A 19,426-nucleotide genomic window follows, 5' to 3' on the forward strand; every position below is an offset into this window, starting at 1 on the left:
TCCAATTGATCTGTATATTTCTTTCCCCCATTAGGCAAACAATCTCAGTCTTTAAGTGTGCACCAAAACTACCTTGGATGCTTGCAATAATGCAGACTCCCAGATCTACACAACATCCAGTGTAGGTCTGGGGACAGGCCCAAGTACTTACATTTTTGTAACTACCCTGATGTCACTGATTAAGAGCCTCCCACCATCATTATCATATTTTGAGGGATACATTGAAAAACTGTGACATTCTTTATATAAGAGATGGAATGAAAAGGCAGGATACTCTTGGGATAATTGGCAGTCACAATTGTAACACAGGATGCACAGAGGAACATGGAAGGACTCAGAAGCAGAAAGACTGTACAGAATGTGAATGTCTTGTAAAACAAAAATTATCTAAACCTCCTCTTTCAACAACTGAATCTATAAAAATAGCAATAAAAATGGTCAATATTTTGCCTCTCAATAAAAGAACCCTACTGTAATTACTCATAACTAAATACAAATGGAAACAAGAACACATAATCAAAATAATTTTTAACCCCCTCATAAGTAACCTGTTTTAGAACTTCCAGCCAAGATGGAGTCATAGGTGGAAACACTGTGTCTTCTCGCAAAACCAAGTTTAAAGACAACAAATTTTTAGCAACAAAAACATAACCAAAGCACAGAAAATTGAACTGCACTGAAGTCCCACAACAACAAACCATTCAGCCAGACCGCTAAGAGGGGCTGTGTCAGTGAGTCAGCAGCTGGTAGAGTGGGGTCCCGCAGGAAAAAGCAGCTGGACTGAACCAGTGCAGGCAGTGGTTGGTAGATCCCAGGCATGCAGGGGCAAGGGATGGATCAAGTGAGGGCGCAAGGTTGCTGGCTGACTGCGGTTACAAATTTGTGCACAGATAAAGGAGTGAGAAGTGAGATAGACTAGGCAACCCAGGGCACCGGCGCCAGGAACTAAAGCCTAAAAGCACCAATTGGAAAAACTTTCAGGGTTGAGGTGCTTGGAGAAGCTCCCAGGCTCACAGAGAGTTTTTTGGAGAGACCCGCAGGCCCCTGGTAGGTACACAGGCCCACAGACCTGGGAGCCAACACAGGGGTGCCTGGTTTGCTTGCAGGAAGCAACAGAGGATACCACATTCCAAGATAGAGTGGGAAAAATGCCATTTCCCCTCTCTGACCTCATCTCCACATACAACATCAGACCCCACCAACTGGATTACCCCACCCTGGTGGACACTTAAGGCTCCAACCCTCATACATAACAGGTGTAAACAGACCAAAACATTATGGCTCAAGAACAGCTCAAAGCCACAGAGCCAATACTTCTAAGTGGCCAAGGGAGAGCCAACCTATAGGATGCACAGTTCAAAACAGGTGATCAGGATGCTCACAGAACTGGTTGATTTTAGTCACAAATTAGAGGAACATGTGAAGGCTAAACTAATTAAAATGAAGAAAAATGCACACGAACACAATAGTGATGGAACGAAAACTGGGACTCAAATCAAGGGAGTGGACCAGAAGGAAGAAAAGAATGACTAAACAGAAAAGAAGGAAGAAACAAGAATTCAAAATATTAGGAGAGGTTTAGGAACCTCCAGGACATCTTTAAACGTTCAACATCTTCCCTGGCTGGTATAGCTCAGTGGATTGAACGTGGGCCTGTGAACCACACGATCACGGTCCGATTCCCAGTCAGGGCACATGCCTGTGTTGCAGGCCAGTTCCCGGTTCCTGGCGGGGGACACACAAGAGGCAACCATACATTGATATTTCTCTCTCTCTCTCTCTCTCCTTCCCTTCCCCTCTAAGATAAATAAATAAAATCTTAAAAAAATTAAAAAATAAATGGTCAACATCTGAATTATAGGGGTATCAGAAGGGGAAGAGAAACAGCCATGAGTGGAAAACTTATTTGAACAAATAATAAAGGAGAACTTCCCCAGTCTGGCAAGGGAAATAGACTTCCAGGAAGTCCAGGAAGCTCAGAGAGTCCCAAGTAAGTTGGACCCAAGAAGAAATACACTAAGGCACATCATAATTACATTAGCCAAGATTAAAATGAAGGAAAGAATCCTAGAAGCAGCAAGAGATAAGAAAACAGTCACCTACGAAGGAGTTTCCATCAGACTGTCAGCTGATTTCTCAAAAGAGACCTTATAGGCAAGAAGGTGCTAGAAAGAAGTATTCCACGTCATGAAATCCAAAGACCTACATCCAAGTTTGTTCTATCCAGCAAAGCTTTCATTTAGAATGGAAGGGAAGATAAAGTGCTTCTCAGATAAGATCAAATTCAAGGAGTTCATCATCACAAAGCCCTTATTATATGAAATGTTAAATGTATTTATCTAGAAAAAGAAGAGAAAAATATGAACAGTGAAAGGTCATCAAACTCACAGTTATTAACAACCCCACCTAAAAAAAAAGAAATAAACTAACAGGACAGCTAGATCAGGAGTGGAACCATAGAAATGGAGATCACATGGAGAGTTAGCAACAGAAAACTGGGAAGGGGATAAGGCACAGAGAATAAGTAGCAGAGATGGTAGGTACAAAATAGGCAGGGGGAGGGCAAGAATAGTATGGTAAATGTAGAATCTACAGAACTTATGACACATGGACATAAACTAAAGAAGGGAGAATGATGGGGCAGGGGGTGTGCAAGGTGGAGGGGAATGAAGGCGGGGGTAAATGGGCCAACTGTAATGTCATAATCAATAAACATATTTTTAAAAATGAAAAAAGAAAGAATAAGACAAAATAAAATAAATAAAAATAAATTATATTAAAATATATTAATGATACATGCTATACCTTGAATAAACTTTGAAAACATTATGCAAAGTTAAAGATGCCAGTCACAAAGGACCTTTTATTACTTGATTTCATTTATCTAAAATGTTCAGAAAAGACGAATCTATAGATACAGAAAGCAGATTAGTGGTTGCCTATACCTGGGAAATTTAGGAGGAAATGGAGGTTTCATGTCTTAGGGTGTGGGGTTTCTTTTTAAGAAAAATAAAAATATTCTAAAATTGATGGCAGTGATAAATGCATAATTCCATTAGGACACAAAGTTGATTTGGACACCTAAAAAACCCAGTTATTTGACAAAGCTCACAATCCAAGGTTCAGCATTCCCTTGAGGTAACTAGTAACCACCACTTTTCAAAGCTAATAAAGAAAATCCTCAAATGAAATAACAAACAATATATGTTTAAATTTTCATACAGCCACTCTTAGAAAACTAAAAATTATTCCTATTAGTCAATCTAAAGAAAACAGAAATGAAATAATTTTGCCAAATTGTGGGTCAGAAAATAAGGTCAAATATTAGCCTTTTAAAGAATCCATTGTTTCAGATATATCCATAAATCCTTAGTTTCATACCACATCCTTATACCCAGGCACATGGTGGGCACTCAACAAATGCCTGTGGAATTCAACTGTAGTACTGTGTAAAAATTATGTCTTTGTCAACCCACTTTATAACCTTACACCTCTGGTATTAGTTGAAATTTTGTGGCCAATCACATTTGCTTGAAAGTTTGGAGCTTCATCACAAGTATCTTCAAGTCAATCATGAATCATATATACCACAAAAGAACTTAATGCTAAACTAAAGAAAGTAAAGACTGTAAACATGAAAAACTTTAAAAATCAGTAAAAAAACTAATATGCACAGATTATCTTAAATGTGTTACTGAACCATAAGGAACAAAACAGGGTTTTTAAATATTCTACTCAAGAGACAAACAAAAGGCCTAAAATAAGATATAAAATCTTCTCACTAATATAACATAATGTAATGTATTTATTATCTACTAGTAATACCTGGTCCTAATATTATACTAATGTTATTAAGTCAACTCTGACATTTAGTTAAGACATTTTTTCTGTTTTACTTATGCTGTTACCAGGATTATAAAGCTTACTATCAACAAGCATTAGTCTATATGTTTTTGCCCATCATGAAATTTTAAATAATACACCAGTCAAACACACTTGCATTTTGAAAATGCAACCACAAACCTGTAATAATAGCTATAAGCAAATTTTTAAAAAATTCTAACTGATTAAACATTAATTTACTTTTTGTTATAAAACAGGTTTAATTTAAGTATATAAAAAAGGCCAGAGTGCAGGCTTTGACATGAAAGGAGAGAAAAGCACACATCTGTGTCAGTGTGGGCCATCTCCCGAGTGAGTTGTGCACATTCAATGTCAACTTTTAAAAATGTATATGGATTTGTTTTATCAACATTTTGCTATAAAATATAACATTCATACAAAGGGTGAATAAAATAAAAATATGTTGTTATTAAAGTATTATAAAGCAAATGCCCATTCTAACTCCTTTTTACAGATGTGGGATATGCAGAAGCAGCCCAGAGCCTGTTGATCCTATCTTCTTAGCCTATTCTTCCCCACCTTTGGTAGAATTGTAAAGTCTACAGGGGCCTCTGCTAATATTGCTTTCAACCTGTAATGAGAAGTAATATGAGTGACATTGAATTTATCTGAAATGTCATTTGTACTTTTGAGGATGATCTATAGTCAGGATCTTACTCAGACAGCAGTTTAAGAAAAATATCTGATATTAACTAAATAATAAAACTGTTAATAATGTCTTTAGCAACCTTTTCACTGTGTTTGTGTAGCTAAAATAAAACTTGGACTACTTCAACCTATTTATAAACTGTTTCTTTATTTTTTCTAATTCACTTATTTTATTCTATTTCTATTATGAGGGGAATATGACACAGCAAAGAGTGACAGTGGCATATCCAGACAATAAATTTAGGATAAATAACCATCCATAAGTTCTTTCTTTAACCATGAGATTTACCAACATCTTTACCTGTGAGTATCACCACTGAGATTCAGCAATGCCATTGGTGTAAAAGAGGGGCTCATACAGAAACAATGAAGAAAATAACAGATTAGAAAGAGATAATTAATTTAGAATAAAAGAAAACAAAGTGCTTATAATGTGAAATACCAGAATTCAAACAGTAGTTGCTTAGAGTGTACTAAGCTATACCATACTTATGTAAATAAGTAAAAATTTTAAAGGATATGATACATAAATAATGCTGGATATAAAGAAAATTGATGTTTGTATTCTTATAAATCAATGGATTAGGGTAATAACAATAAAAATAAATTAATCTCAGTACAGAATATTTTTTCCTTTAATTCTACCAGTCTTCTTTGTTTTTCTGCCCTTTCATGTCCCTTTATCTGTCAAGAATTTTCAGTCAAAAAAAAAAAAGAATTTTCAGTTCAAGTTTATGTAAATCCTAAAGAACATATAAAACAAACAACAATAACAATTCTAAAGTAAGAGCCCTGACTAGTGTGGCTTAGTTGGGTGGGTGTTGTGCTGCAAACTGAGAGGACACAGGTTTGATTCCTGACTAGGACACGAGTCTGCTTTGCAGGCCTGGTTAGGGGCCAGCAAGAGGCAACAGATCAGTGTTTCTCTCCCTATTTTCTCCTTCCCTTCTCCTCTCTCTACAAATAAATAAATAACATCTTAAAAAGGAAGAAACTAAAATAACCAGAATTTGTTTCAAAGTTTAGCTGCTTCAGAGTAAAATAAAATCACCTTAAATATTGACATTCTTTTAATATTGGCCTTTTCCAACAGCAGTAAAAGCTTTACTTTTTTTGATGTTGATTCCGCACGTAGAACAATCAAGCTGCTCTACGTGTGCCACTCACAACAGAAGCCCTTTTTTTAGCTTTACTTTTTTTAATGTAAATATATTACATGCACATCATTTCAGAGTCAGTTTCTTTTTAGTGTCTCTTATTTTATCATTCAATCTATTTTATTTATTTATTTTTATTTAATTCTTATTCAAGTACAGTTTTCTGTTTTATATCATTCAATCTAAATGGCTTTTCTTTTCATAGAAGAATTAAGTGCACTTTCACTTGTCAATACAATTGTGTCTGGTTTTAGATCTCTCATATATTTTTTTGTCACAGATATTCTTTTTCTACATCTTTTATTTGTGGCCTGCTTCCTTTTTTGGGGGGGATGAGGTTGTTGTTATTTAGGAAGATATTTTCTATAGAATAAAACAAATTCCACTAATAATGTTTCTATTTTTTGTACTTCCCTTATTTTTTGGTTATGAATATTGTTACTATGTATTTTGATGCATATGTCACTTTATAACAGTTATATTCATAACAGTTATATTTAATGCCCCCCTTTTTCATTTTAAAATAAACTTCCTTGTCTTTTTAATACTTTTTGGACTGAATTCCACTCTGTCTGATAAGGCAATAACCTCTTTGATTGGCATTATTTCTTATATTTATTTGCTTAAAATCAGTTACAGTCCTACCTCTCAGTAGTAACCTTTATTCCTTTAAGTATATATTGAGTACCTATAATGTACAAGGTGTAAGAATGAACACTAGGACAAAACATCTATTTTTGTGAAGCTTCTGTTATGGTGGAAACTAGACAGTGAACAAGTAAGAAAATCGATGGTGGGGCAAAACTGGTCAGTTTGGCAACCAAAGCCCATTCATAACCTGGTCTTGGCTACCTTTCCAGCCTTGTCTCCTGCTGTTTCCTTCTTCCACTCACTGCCCTAATACCTGGCTTCCCCCACACACTACTGTTCTACTCCTTTCTTCTTCAAGATTCAAGCATCACTTCTCTCTGTTACTAAGAGCTATGATAAGCTTCCCTCCGTGCATATCCACCTCCTAAAGTTCTATGTCCACATCTCCATCACTATACTATCTCTCACATTATACAGAAATCTACTTGCACATCTTTTCCACTATGTCATAATCTACTAGAAATGAGGGAGCATGGCTCATGCATTTTGGCTGGTTCAAGCCTAGCATATCAGAAGTAATCATAGGGGAAAAGGGGATGGACTCACATGAACAAGTATAAAGGACACATGAACAATAACCGAGGGTGGGGGGAGGAAATGGGAGGGAGGTGGGGAGCATGGGGAGGGGGCAGGGTTGGGAATATAAGACAGAAAGCTGTACTTGAACAAGAATTAAATTTAAAAAACTATTTTAAAAAAGAAGAAACCTGAACAGCAAAACAAACAAGCAAAATATAACCTAAGATGCTGAAATAGAGAACAGGCTAACAAGGACCAGAGGGGAGAGGGGAGGGAACCTCAGAGAAAAAGGGGAAGGATTTACAGAAACAAATACAAAGGACACATGGACAATAACTAGGGGGGTGGAAGTGGGAGAGAGATGGGGAGGGCTGGTGGGTGGGGGGTTTGGCTGGGATGGGAGTAAAAAACAGAAAACTGTACTTGAACAACAAGTAAATAAAAAAAATTAAAAATCTTTAAAAAAAAGAAGTACTCTATTTTTCCTGAACTGAATCTGGATGCAAATTATTTAGGAAACATATCTAATCATTTTCTTGAAATTTGAAAATTTCATCAGCAGAAATTTTGCTTTTTCTGCCTTTCCTGTGTTTTTCACTTATCTCCCTTTCAAGTCTTAAAAAATCTTTCTATTCTTATTTTCTACTGGGTGTAGTTTTGTAGTAGTAGTTTTAGTTCAAACCGGCATTGGTGTTCTTTCTCCTGGCTCTTCTCTTTCTCTTCCTCTTCTTTAGTGGGGGAGCATATTTCATTGACATTTCTATATTTTTCTGTTTTTTTCCAAGCATCCACTGCCAATTGCATCTTTCTTTGTTCTTCTCTTTGCTTTTGTCATGAACAAGCATAGGAATGTTCTCTGCCCTTTCCTTTGACTTGAAAATTTTCTCTCTTTTGCTACTTTTTAGCTTTGGGGTTCTGAATACACTAATTGATTAAGAAAACAAAACAAAAGAAAAATGTTTTAAATAATCAACAGACTTTAAAATACAACCTCAAATCTGTCTTTTTAGAAAGATATACTGATTGCAGCATGCTGATAGCTTCAGTTTCCAAGTGTTTTTTGTTATTGTTTGTTTATAACCAGTGTATTGTTTCTCCTTCTGTTTTAAAAAATAATGTGTCTTAAAAACTGATTGATTTACAACTTCGGCATTCCTTTTCCTCTCTTCATCCCTAAATGCCTAGGGACTGCACCTCATTTGTTTCTGTGCATGGAAAACACCCATTTTCTTTATCATCTCACTTGAGCTTCCAAATCCTTTGTCTAAGCATAGAATCCGATTTAAGTGACCCTTTTTTTGTTCAAATATTAGAAGAGCAATTAAAAGTGGCATGAATGAGAGCATAGGCTCCGAGGCCAGAATATTTGGGACCAAGTCAAAGCTTTGCCCTTTACTAGGTGTGGCCTTGGGTGAGGCATTAAGTACTGTGTATTCATTATGCTTGTCTTTGAAAGTAGTAGGTAGTGCCTCTCAAACAAAGATATTTCAAAGATTAAAATGAGTCAAGACCTGGCATGTAGTGCTCCATATGTGTCAAAGCCCCAAAAAAGCAAATTAGCTCAACTTACATAGAATATGCAAAGATTATTTAAAGTACTAGCAGCCTTCTGTATGCCATAACAAATACACCTGCTGAATTTCTTTCATCTCAAGTCAGGAAATGGCTACTTCATCTTTCCTCCTGTGTATCTATCATTCATTCAAAAAATCTTCATTGTAATTGTACTCTATACAAGGCATCATGATAAGAATCACAGACGATTAAAGTAATACCAAATGCCATGTAGTACAGTTGCTACTCAATGTGACAGTCCACAGCAGCGTCAGGGATAGTTCAGGCCATGTCTGATAATAAGTATCTTTGTTTAGGCAAATGAAGATAAAGAAATAATAAATCTCCTACTCAGCATCTTCTATTCAAAACTAGACATCTGATGTTTTCTTTCGAATTTCTTTCTCCACTTCCAACATGGTCTACTCCTATAAGTGGCACGTCAATTTTCACATCCCCTCCTACTTCACCTCAAGACTTAGTCAAGCATCAAATATCAGGAAACAGTGGTTGGTGCCACAGTAAAAATGCTTGACCTTTATTACGTGAGCACCATGTTTGTTCATTTTCCCTGGAAGAGTTTTTCTCAAACTTTGGTCTATAACAAAATAACCTAGAGGACTTGTTAAAACATAAAGTCCTGGAACACACCCCCAGAGTTTAAATTAGGTGTACAGTTGACACCTAGTGAGTTCTGACAAGGTCCCAGGTGATGCTACTTTGCTAGTCCATGCACCACCTTGCTGGGCCAGGGATCCCATGCTTCCAGTGTCCAGGGGGAAAGCCCAAATGATTCCTAACACCTTGTTATGTTGAGGTTTCAAAAATGACATATGTTTCAAAACTTTTCTGTAAAGTCCCAGGTTTCTGCCTTTCTACATTTAACTGATTCAGGGGAGACAAAATAATGTATTGTTTCCTGTCCCCCAGCTATTTCGTGTAAAACCTTAGACTAAAGATAGAATCAATATCCCTTTGATCCTGCCTAGGTAATGTCATCTCTTCAACAGTCATGCTTTTGTTGTTCTATCAAGTGAGTTGAGGTTTATAATAACGGAAGGCAATAAAAGATGTGACTCGGACTTCAAGCATTTAAATCTATGGTTCACAACGAGGGGAAACTTTGGCATATAGGGAAGTTGGGCAATGTCTGGAGACATTTCTGATCATTACAGGGGGTGATTATCTGATAGTAAGGGGGTGTTACTAGTGGGTAGAAGCCAGTAATGTTGCTAATCCTCCTACAATGCACAGGGCAGCAATCATAGCAAAAATTGCATTGTGAAAAAAAGTCAACTGTGCCAAGACTGAGAAGTCCTAACTAAACCAAAGCCAGAATATTTTTGTGAAAAGGGAACTATTTAGACATTTCCTACTCTTTCTCTGGGATAGTCAGCATTTTGAGTCTTCCCAAATAAGTAATGAGAATGAAGTTCTGAACCTCGGTGAAACTTTATCCAGTATTTTTTCCTACTGCCTCTGGTATTTTTTAATAAAAACCTTGTGGCCTTGCTGGTAAGATGCCTTTTACCAAAAGTCTGGGGCAGCTCTGGAGTTCCCACATTTCTGGTGGACTTGCAGAGTTATGCCCACAATCAGAAGTTATATGGCTTACTGTGTTATATCTTGGGGTACAAATGTTTAGCCTTGAGAAAGTCAAACCATAGTTTTATTAGTTAAGTAACTTAACTTCTCAATGCCTGTTTCACCTTCTATTAAGATTGGCAGGGTAGAAGTGGTAGAAATGGCAATACAACTTATGGAGTTGTGAAGTTCATAAATACAAAGAAATTAAGCGCAGTACCTACAGCACAAAAACTAACAAGAAAGAAGAGCTATCATAATTATTATTATTACTTTTTTTCCTTTCCTGAGAACCAAAAATTTTTGATACCACTTCTCATGCTGTTGAAGCTCATCATGTGTTCTTCCAGGATGGGTGTTCTAAAGCTTCTCCCATAAATGTTGGTTTCCCTTCATGTTTGTTTCTCACTTCTACAAAGCTCTGGTGATAAAAATCATCCAAGACCTGTTGTTGATCTTCTGTCTGCTGAAGGAATTTTTCAAAATCTACCACTTCTTCTGGAAGAGTGTTGGTGTTGGGAACTGGACTTGACCACTGCCCTGAAAGATTCCTCTGTTAAAACCTATGTGTCAATTTTTCTTGATATGATGCTAAACTCATTAGTAGTTGTTTTCTCTTCTTTACAAAGCTCTTCTTATGTAAAATTTCAAAAATATAGTTATATGGTAATATACAAACTAATCCACATTAACCCTTTATTTTTTTCTCTTGTTTACAGCATTGCTCTTTTCACGCCATCTTCTCCACTTAACATTATTTACGTTTATAAATCTAAGTCTTGAGTTTCTTCACATAATAAAGCAAACTTTCAAATTCTTATATTAGATTTCATAGTGTCGAAATATAAATGAAAATTCACTTGAAGCACAAAAACCTACCTAAAACCTAAAAAAACACGAAGAAAGGAGTATGTTAAGACAAAAGTAGAAACATGTTTGCATGTAACTAAATTCAGTATATAACAAGAAAATGGTTTATATTAACTAACTAGTGCAGATTTATTTCAAATATATATGTTAAATTTTTTGCATTAAAACGTGTTTAACATATATATCAATGTGTGTTCTTCTTTAAAAGTGTTAATTACATTTTTTTTATTTTTTCCAACATTTCTTTTAGTTTTTCAACAACTTTAGAAAAAAAAAGAAAACATTACATTCGATCATTTCAGAATACCTAAGTATATTAGGGAAAAAATGAAATGGTCCCCTAATTTGAAAACTTTTCTTAGCCTAAATCATAATAAAAATTATTTTTAAATTTAATTATTGTTAAAGTACAGTTTTCTGTCTTTTACTCCCTTCCCAGCTCACCCTCTTCAGTGCTCCCCACCTCCCTCCAATTCCCCCCCCCCCTTTAGTTTTTCTTCATGTTTTCTTCATACTTGTTCCTGTGAATCCTTCCCCTTTTCCCCCGAAATTCTCTCCCCTACCCTTTCTGGTCCCTTCCAGCCTGTTCTGTATTTCATTGCATTGGTTATATTTTGCTTGTTTCTTTGTTTGTTTTGTTGTTTAGCTTCCTGTTAAAGTGAGATCATATTGTATTTGTCTTTCACCTCCTGGCTTATTTCATTCAGCATAAGGCTTTCTATTTACATCCATGCTGTTGCAAAGAGTAGGAGCTCCTTCTTTCCTTCTGCTTCATAGAATTTCATTTTGTATATGCACCACAGCGTTTTGAGCCATTCATTTACTCGTGTGCACCTAGGTTGCTTCCAACTCTAAGCTACACTAAATTGTGCTACTATAAACATCAAAGTGCATGGGCTCCTTTGGATTGGTGTTTTAAGGTTCTTAAGATACAACGCTACCAGTGGAATTGCGGATCAAAAGGCAGATTCATTTTTAGTTTTCTTAGAAAATTCCATACTGTTTTTTATTGTGGTTGTGCCAGTCTGCAATCCCACCAACAATGAATTAGGGTTCCCTTTTCTCAACAACCTCTCCAACACTTGTTGTTTGTTGCCTTTCATTTTGTTTGTTGTAAAGTGGAATCTCATTGCAGTTTTAATTTGCATCTCTCTGATAGCTAGCAATATTGAGCATCTTTTCATGTGTCTCTGTATTTTCTGTATGTCCTCCTTGGAGAAATGTCTCTACGAGTCCTCTGCCCAATTTTTAATTGGCTGCCTGTCTTCTTAGAGTGGAGTCGTGCAAGTTCATTGTATATTTTGGAAATTAAACCCTTGTCTGAGCTATCATTGGCAAATATGTTTTCCCATATAGCTGGTTCTCTGTTTATCTTAATACTCTTTGCTTTAGCCATGCAAAAACTTTTAATTTTCTGGAGATCCCATTTGTTTATTTTTTTCCTTTATGTCCCTTGCTCTAGGGGACATATTGGCAAAAATGTTGCTGGGTGAAATATCAGAGATTTTCCTGATGATGTTCCCCTCTAGAACTTTAATGGTGTTTCTGTTTATATTAAAGTTTTTTTTATCCACCTTGAATTTATTTCAGTGTATGTTGTAAGTTGGTGCTCAAGTTTTATTTTTTTTATGCGTCACTCTCCAGTTCGCTTAACACCATTGGTTGAAGGGTTATTTTTACTCAGTTTGATGGCCCATTTGTCAACTCTTAATTGACCATAGAGACTTGGGTTCATTTCTGGGCTCTCTGTTCTGTTACATTGTCCTATGTGTCTGTTCTTATCCCAGTACCAGGCTGTTTTGATTACAGTGGCCTTGTAATACAGTTTGGTATCAGGTATTGTGATTTCTCCTACTTTGTTCCTCTTTCTCAAAATTGCAGTTGCTATTCAGGGTCTTTATGGTTCCATATAAATTTTTGAAGTGTTTGTTCTATGTCTGTGAAATACGCCTTTGGTACTTTAACAGGTATTGCATTGGATCTGTAAATTGCTTTGGGTTGTATGGACATTTTGATGATGTTAATTCTGCCAATCCATGAACATGGTATTTGTTTCCATTTGTGTGTGTCCTCCTTGATTTCTTTCTTTAGTGTCATATAGTTTTCTACATACAGGTCTTTTATGTCCTTGGTTAGGTTTATTCCTAGGTATTTTATTTTTCTTTTTGCTATATCAAATGGGATTTTTTTCTTGATTTCTTTTTCTCGTTTTTCATTGTTGGCCTACAAAAATGGCTTAGATTTCTGGATATTGACTTTTTATCCTGCTGTTTTGCCAAATTAATTTATTAGGTCGAGCAGTTTTTGTTTAAAATCTATAGAATTTTCCATGTATACTATCATGGCATCTGCAAAGAGTGACAGTTTTGTTTCCTACTTTCCAATTTTGATGCCTTTTATTTCCTTTTCTTGTCTGATCGATGTGACTAAATCTTCCAATATTATATTGAATAGAATTGGTGAAAGTGGACAAACTTGTCTTGTTCCTGATCTTAGTGGAAAATATTTTAGTTTCTGCCCATTGAGTATGATTTTGGCTGTAGGTCTCTCCAATATGGCCTATATGATATTGAGGTATGCTCCCTCTATTCCACTTTGCTGAGTGTTTTTATTATAAATGGGTGTTGTACCTTCTCAGAAGTGTTTTCCACATCTATTGATATGATCATATGATTTTTGTCTTTGCTTTTGTTTATGTGATGTATTACATTTACTGATTTGAGAATATGGACCATCCTTGCATCCCTAGGATGAATCCTACTTGGTCATGGTGTATGATCTTTTTAATGTATTGTTGGATGTGGTTTGCCAATATTTTGAGGAGGATTTTAGCATCTATGTTCATCAGCGATATTGGCCTGAAGTTTTCTTTCTTTCTTTTGTATCTTTGTTTGGTTTGGGATTAAGATGATGCTGGTTTAATAAAAAGAGTTTGAGAGTCTTCCATCATTTTGGGTTTTTTGGAATAGCCTTTGAGAAATAGGGGTTAGCTCTGAAATGCTTTATAGAATTCTCCTGTGAAACCATCTGGTCCAGATCTTTGGTGTGTTCGGAGATTTTTGATTATTGCTTCAATTTGATTTGCTTTTATTGGTCTGTTCAGGCTTTCTGCTTCTCGTTCGTTGAGTTTTTGAAGATTATATTTTTCTAGAATTTCATCCATTTTACCTAGGTTTTCAAATTTCTTGGCATACGGTTATTCATAGTAGTTTTTAATGTTTCTTTGTATTTCTGTGGTATCACTTGTAATTTCTCCTCCTTCATTTCTCATGGTGTTTGTTTGGGTCTTCTCTTTATTTTTCTTGATGAGCCTGCTTAAATGCTTGTGAAATTTGATTATCTTTTCAAGAAACCCACTCCTAAATTCACTCATCTTTAGAATTGTGCTTTTAGTCTCAATGTCTTTTAATTCTGCTGTGATCTTGGTTATTTCCTTCCTTCTACTTGCTCTGGGCTGTCTTTGTTGTTGTTCTTTGAGTTCTTGTAGGCATAGTATTAGGTTGTTTGTTGGAAATGTTTCTATCTTTTTTTAGGTAGGCCTGTATTACTCTGAATTTCCCTCTCAGGACTGCCTTCATTGTGTCCCATAAGTTTTGGACTTTCATGAGTTCATTTTCATTTGTTTTTTTTTAAAAGATTTATTTATTTACCTTAGAGGGTAGGGAAGGAGAGAGAGAGAGAAATATCAATGTATGGTTGCCTCTCATTTGTCCCCTGCTGGGAACTGGGAACTGGTCTGCAACCCAGGAATGTGCCCTGACTGGGAATCGAAACTCGATCGTGTGGTTCATAGGCCCACGCTCAGTCCACTGAGCTACACCAGCCAGGGTCATTTTCATTTGTTGCTAGAAACTTTTTTTTCTTCCCTAATTCCATTCTTGACCCATTCTTCGTTTAATAGCATGCTATTCAATCTCCATGATTTTGAGTATTTTGGGTCTTTCTTCTTGGTGTTGGTTTTTAGTTCCAGTCATTTGTGGTTAGAGAAAATGCTTGGGATTATTTCAGTTTTCTTAAAGTTGTTGAGGCTAATTTAGTGTCCCATTGAGTGGACTATCTTTGAAAATGTTCCATGTGCATTTGAAAAGAATGTGCATTTAGCTTCTCTGACATGAAGGGCTCTGTACGTGTCAGTTAAGTCTATTTCATCTAGGGCATTATTCAATGCCACAATATCTTTGTTGATATTTTGTTTGGAAGATTTATTTGTTTTGAACAGTGGGGTGTTAAAATCCCCTACTATAATTGTGTTGCTGTCAATATCTTTCTTGAAGTCCTCTAAGATTTTCTTTATATATTTGGGTGCTGCTATGTTGGGTGCATATATATTTATGATGTTTATATCTTCTTGGTGGATTCTTCCCTTGGGTACTATAAAGTTACTCTCTGGGTCTGTCTTTGTGTCCCTCTTTTTGAAGTCTATTTTGTTTGATATGAGTATTGCTGCCCCAGATATTTTTTTTGTCTGTTTGCTTGGAAAATTTGTTTTCAGCCCTTCACTGTTAGTCTGTGTAGGTCCTTTGTCCTGAGATGGGTCTCTTGTAGGCAGCATATGTGTGGGTCATGCTTTCTTATCCATTCATTTATTCTATTTTTTATTGAAGCATTTAATCCATTTATGTTTAAGGTTATTATTGATAGGTACTTATTCATTACCATTTATATACCGGTGTATCTCTTTGTCTCTCTTTTTCTTCCTTTCCTTAAAGCAGTACTTTTGGTGTTTTTGTTTTCAGAGCTGGTTTGGTGAAGGTGTATTCTTTTAGACTTCTTTTGTCTTAGAAACTCTTTATTTGGTCTCCTATCTTGATTGAGAGCTCTTCTGGGTACAGTAGCCTTGGTTGCAGGTCTCTGATTTTCATTTCTTGGAATATTTCTTGCCATTCTCTTCTTGCTTGGATCATTTCAATGAGAAGTCAGCAGATAAACTTTTGGGGACTCCCTAGCATGTTACTTCCATTTTCTCCCTTGCTGCCTTTAAGATTCTGTCTTTCTCTTGGAATTTTGCCATTTTAATAATAGTGTGTCTTGAAGTGGGCCTCTTTGGGTCTTCTTGATTTGGAGTCTCTGTGTTTCTTGGGCTTCTCTGACCCTTATTCTCTTCGAATTAGGGAAGTTTTCCATGATTACTTTTTCACATAGACTTTCTATCTTTTGCTCTTCTTGTTGTCCTTCTGGTATTCCTATTATTCAGATATTATTATATTTTATATTATCTTGTATTTTTTTAATCCATCTTCATTCTTTCTGAGCCTATTTTTTTCATGCTGTTTCTGGGAGGTTTTTTTTTTTTCTTTTCTACTTTTCCTCCAACTGGCTGATCTAATCTTCTGCTTCATCAATCCTGCTTTTGATTAATTCCACTGTGTTATTCAGCTACAAAATTGTATTCTTCATTTCCTCTTTGCCCTTGCTGATAGTTTCTATTCCCTTTTTCTTGTGTATGTAGTTTTCAATGAGTTCATTGTAGCTCTTCTGTAGTTTTTGGTAGCTCATTGTGAGCTCTTTGAACTTCCTGATAACCAGTGCTTTGAATTCAATATCTGATAGCTGACTTGCCTCTATTTCGTCTACCATTCTTTCTGCGGCTTCCTCCTTTCTTTTCATTTGGGAATCATTTTTTATCTTTCCATTGTTTGTGAGACTCTTCTTATTAGATTCAACTTCTCAAATTGATTTTTTCCTGCTTTCAGGATTTATGGTGTGAATTTCTGTGGTATAATACCTGTGAGATTAATTTGTATTAATTAATTACTAATTAATTAATTAGTATAATACCTGTGTGATTAGTTAGATTAATACTAATTAATTAGGATTAATTAGTATTAGACTCCTTGATCTCCCAGCTCACTGGTCTTGTGCAGTTTTTTTTTTTATGTTGGCTTTGTGTTACTTGGGGTTTTGGTTGTTTTGTGTCTTTCTTTGGTGGGCCTTTCTCTGGTTAGCTGATGGTTTCTTTGTCTACCACCAGTTGTAATTTGTTGTGCTACTGAGGGCAGGTTGTGTTGAAGCTGGTTCTTCTGTGTGTACAGGGTTTTGAGGTTTCCCTTTTTCTCTTGTGCAGTTGTTTGCACTGGGTAGTTTCTCCACTATTTAGTTTTATTTCCAGATAGGTCTTGGATTGAGGTTTCTGTGGTTTCCACTTTTTCCTTCACTTTCTTCTGTTGTTATCTGTTGGTGTTGGTTTGTTGCTGGGTTTCCTCTTCCACTGGGTATTCTGCTGTTCTCCGCTTCCACCTACTCTTTTTCATGATCAGTTGGAGGGGAAGGCAAAATGATTTATGACAGCAAGAGAGCATTCTGTGATAATTGCAGTAGCACTGGTAGACAAGAGGTAGGAGATCCTTTGGCTATGTAGAGTGATAACCATAATTTTCAACCCAACTTTTTAGAAAGAGTGGAAAGAAGATAAGAATCTTGTTGGTGAGGGAAAGTTTTTGTGTTGGATCTAGAAAGCAGTGAGGTAGTGGAAGGTCAGATTCTGAGGTAAGCAGAGAATAAAGGATAGTAAATAGGTGTAGTGTGAGAGAGAATAGAGATAACACTACCGTAATAGAATTCAGGAAACAATTAAGTGGGCTAAGATCTGGGAGGGGTGTTGTGTCGTACTTATAATAGTATGGAACAGCTATTATTTACAATAATATTAGAGCAACAATCATATGGCAAAATCTATGAGATACCAAGAATAGGGAGTATCAGACCTTCAACAGTGTGCTAATAGGGCACAGGTGAAGTGAGGGACAGTAAATTGGAAATACACTATGAATGAGAGGACAAGGGAAACCTATCAAATGATACAATATAACCAGCCAAGGCAAAGAAGACCAAACAAAATGAAGAAATACAAAGATACTATCAAAATAAAGATGTAAGAATAGTGAAAAATAATAATACAAATATGCAGTAACTTATACTTTCTCTGCTATAGCAAAGTGAAATTAGTCTTTCTGTCTCGACTGTTGGGATGCCCCCTCTTACAGTCTGACTCTGGTCTTTTCACAGTTCCATGATTTTTGTCTTACTTGTCGAGGAAAAAAGGCAGTAGAAAGGAAGAAAAAGCAATAAGTTTGGAAAGAAACGAAGAAGGAATAAAACAAGAAAGAAGAAAAGATAGGAAAAAGGTATTAAAATAAAGACAATAATAAAGTTAAAAAATAAAAGATTATTTAAAGTAAAAAAGAAAGAACCCTGTTGTTAGTTTCCTGCTGGCCAAACCGATCTTTCTGGTCTCACTTGCTACAGAAGGCTGACGGGCTATTGGTGTGGCCTTTCTCCCTTCATGTTGTAATCAGCTAGTTTCTAGGGAACTCTCCCAAGATCCAGACTGGAGCATCTCCCCAGCACCCCACCTGGGGAATTCAGGTGCTGTTCAGAGCACTCTTTCCCAAGAGTCACCACTGAGGGCTGGAGTGTGGGCACGTTCACCCAGCCAGCCTTTCTTGATCCCTCAGGTTTGGGCACAAACATTCCCCAGTGCTGTGGGGGAATGCAAGGCCCTCTGGCAAACCTGGGGGTCTATGCCAGGCTGGGTAGGTAGTAGGCTGAGCAGCTGTCGCAGAAGGATCACCCAAGCAGTTCACTTTTAAAGAAATTTCTCTCACTCAATCCGTCCACATTGCTAACCCTATTCTCCATCCAGACATGCGGGCCAGAGCTGCACACTGGGACTCTCAATACCCCCAAGCTAGTGTCCACAGACTCCATGGGTGACCACAGCCCCCATGTTTGCCTCCTCATGCCCATTCCCCTCTCTGACACTTCTAGCAAACAGGTCTCTCTTAGTGTTGTTCAAACTGAGCCCGACCAGTTAGGGAGGGAGCTGATGCCCCAGCTTTCTCCCAAGGACCTGCTGCAGGCCCTGGGCTCCCAAAGTCCAAGGCACACCCAGCTACAGGTCCCTGGCACCAGGGGCAAGCCAAGGCTGCTGCCTCATCACTGGTCCACCACATGTTATTGACCTGCAGCCGTCTCCTCATTGCCTGGTCTTTCAGTGTCCGCTACAACTTCTGGACTCCTATTTTCCTATACGCTGGGGCACTGTTGGCTATTTGCTGATTTCCTCCACAGATGAGCCAGGTTTTTCTACCATGTGTGGGGGGAAGCAGAATCCTCTCTGTCCTACTCCGCCACCATCTTCCCCCAATCCTCCAACACCATTTATTGAATAAACTATCTTAGGCCATTGTGTATGCCTTCTTCTTCTGTTGAACATTAATCAACTGTAAAGGTGTGGGCTTATCTCTGGGCTATATTCATAGGTATATTATTCTTTTTGAACCAATTATGAATGGGATTGTTTTATTAATTTCCCGTACTGTTAATTCATTATTGGCAGGTAAAAATGCTACTGATTTCTGGATGGTAAATTTGAATCCTGTTACTTAGCTGAATTCCTTTCTCAGTACTACTAGGTTCCTGCTGGAATCTTGGGGTTTTCTGGGTACAGTATCATCTCATGTGGAAACAAAGACAGCTTTACTTCTTCCTTTGCAGTTTTCATGCATTTTATCTCTTCTTCTTGATTGATAGCTGTGACT

At 36.8% G+C, this 19,426-nt stretch overlaps 1 pseudogene; it reads right to left on the reverse strand.

Annotated features, from left to right (window-relative positions):
* Positions 1-4,351: 4,351 nt before the first annotated feature.
* Positions 4,352-19,426, reverse strand: part of LOC118995250 (coiled-coil domain-containing protein 112-like) — a 44,832-nt pseudogene continuing 29,757 nt past the window's right edge.

This window comes from Sturnira hondurensis, unplaced genomic scaffold (assembly GCF_014824575.4).
Source record: "Sturnira hondurensis isolate 20B ecotype Veracruz unplaced genomic scaffold, ASM1482457v3 Scaffold0010099, whole genome shotgun sequence".
NCBI classification, from domain to species: domain Eukaryota; kingdom Metazoa; phylum Chordata; class Mammalia; order Chiroptera; family Phyllostomidae; genus Sturnira; species Sturnira hondurensis.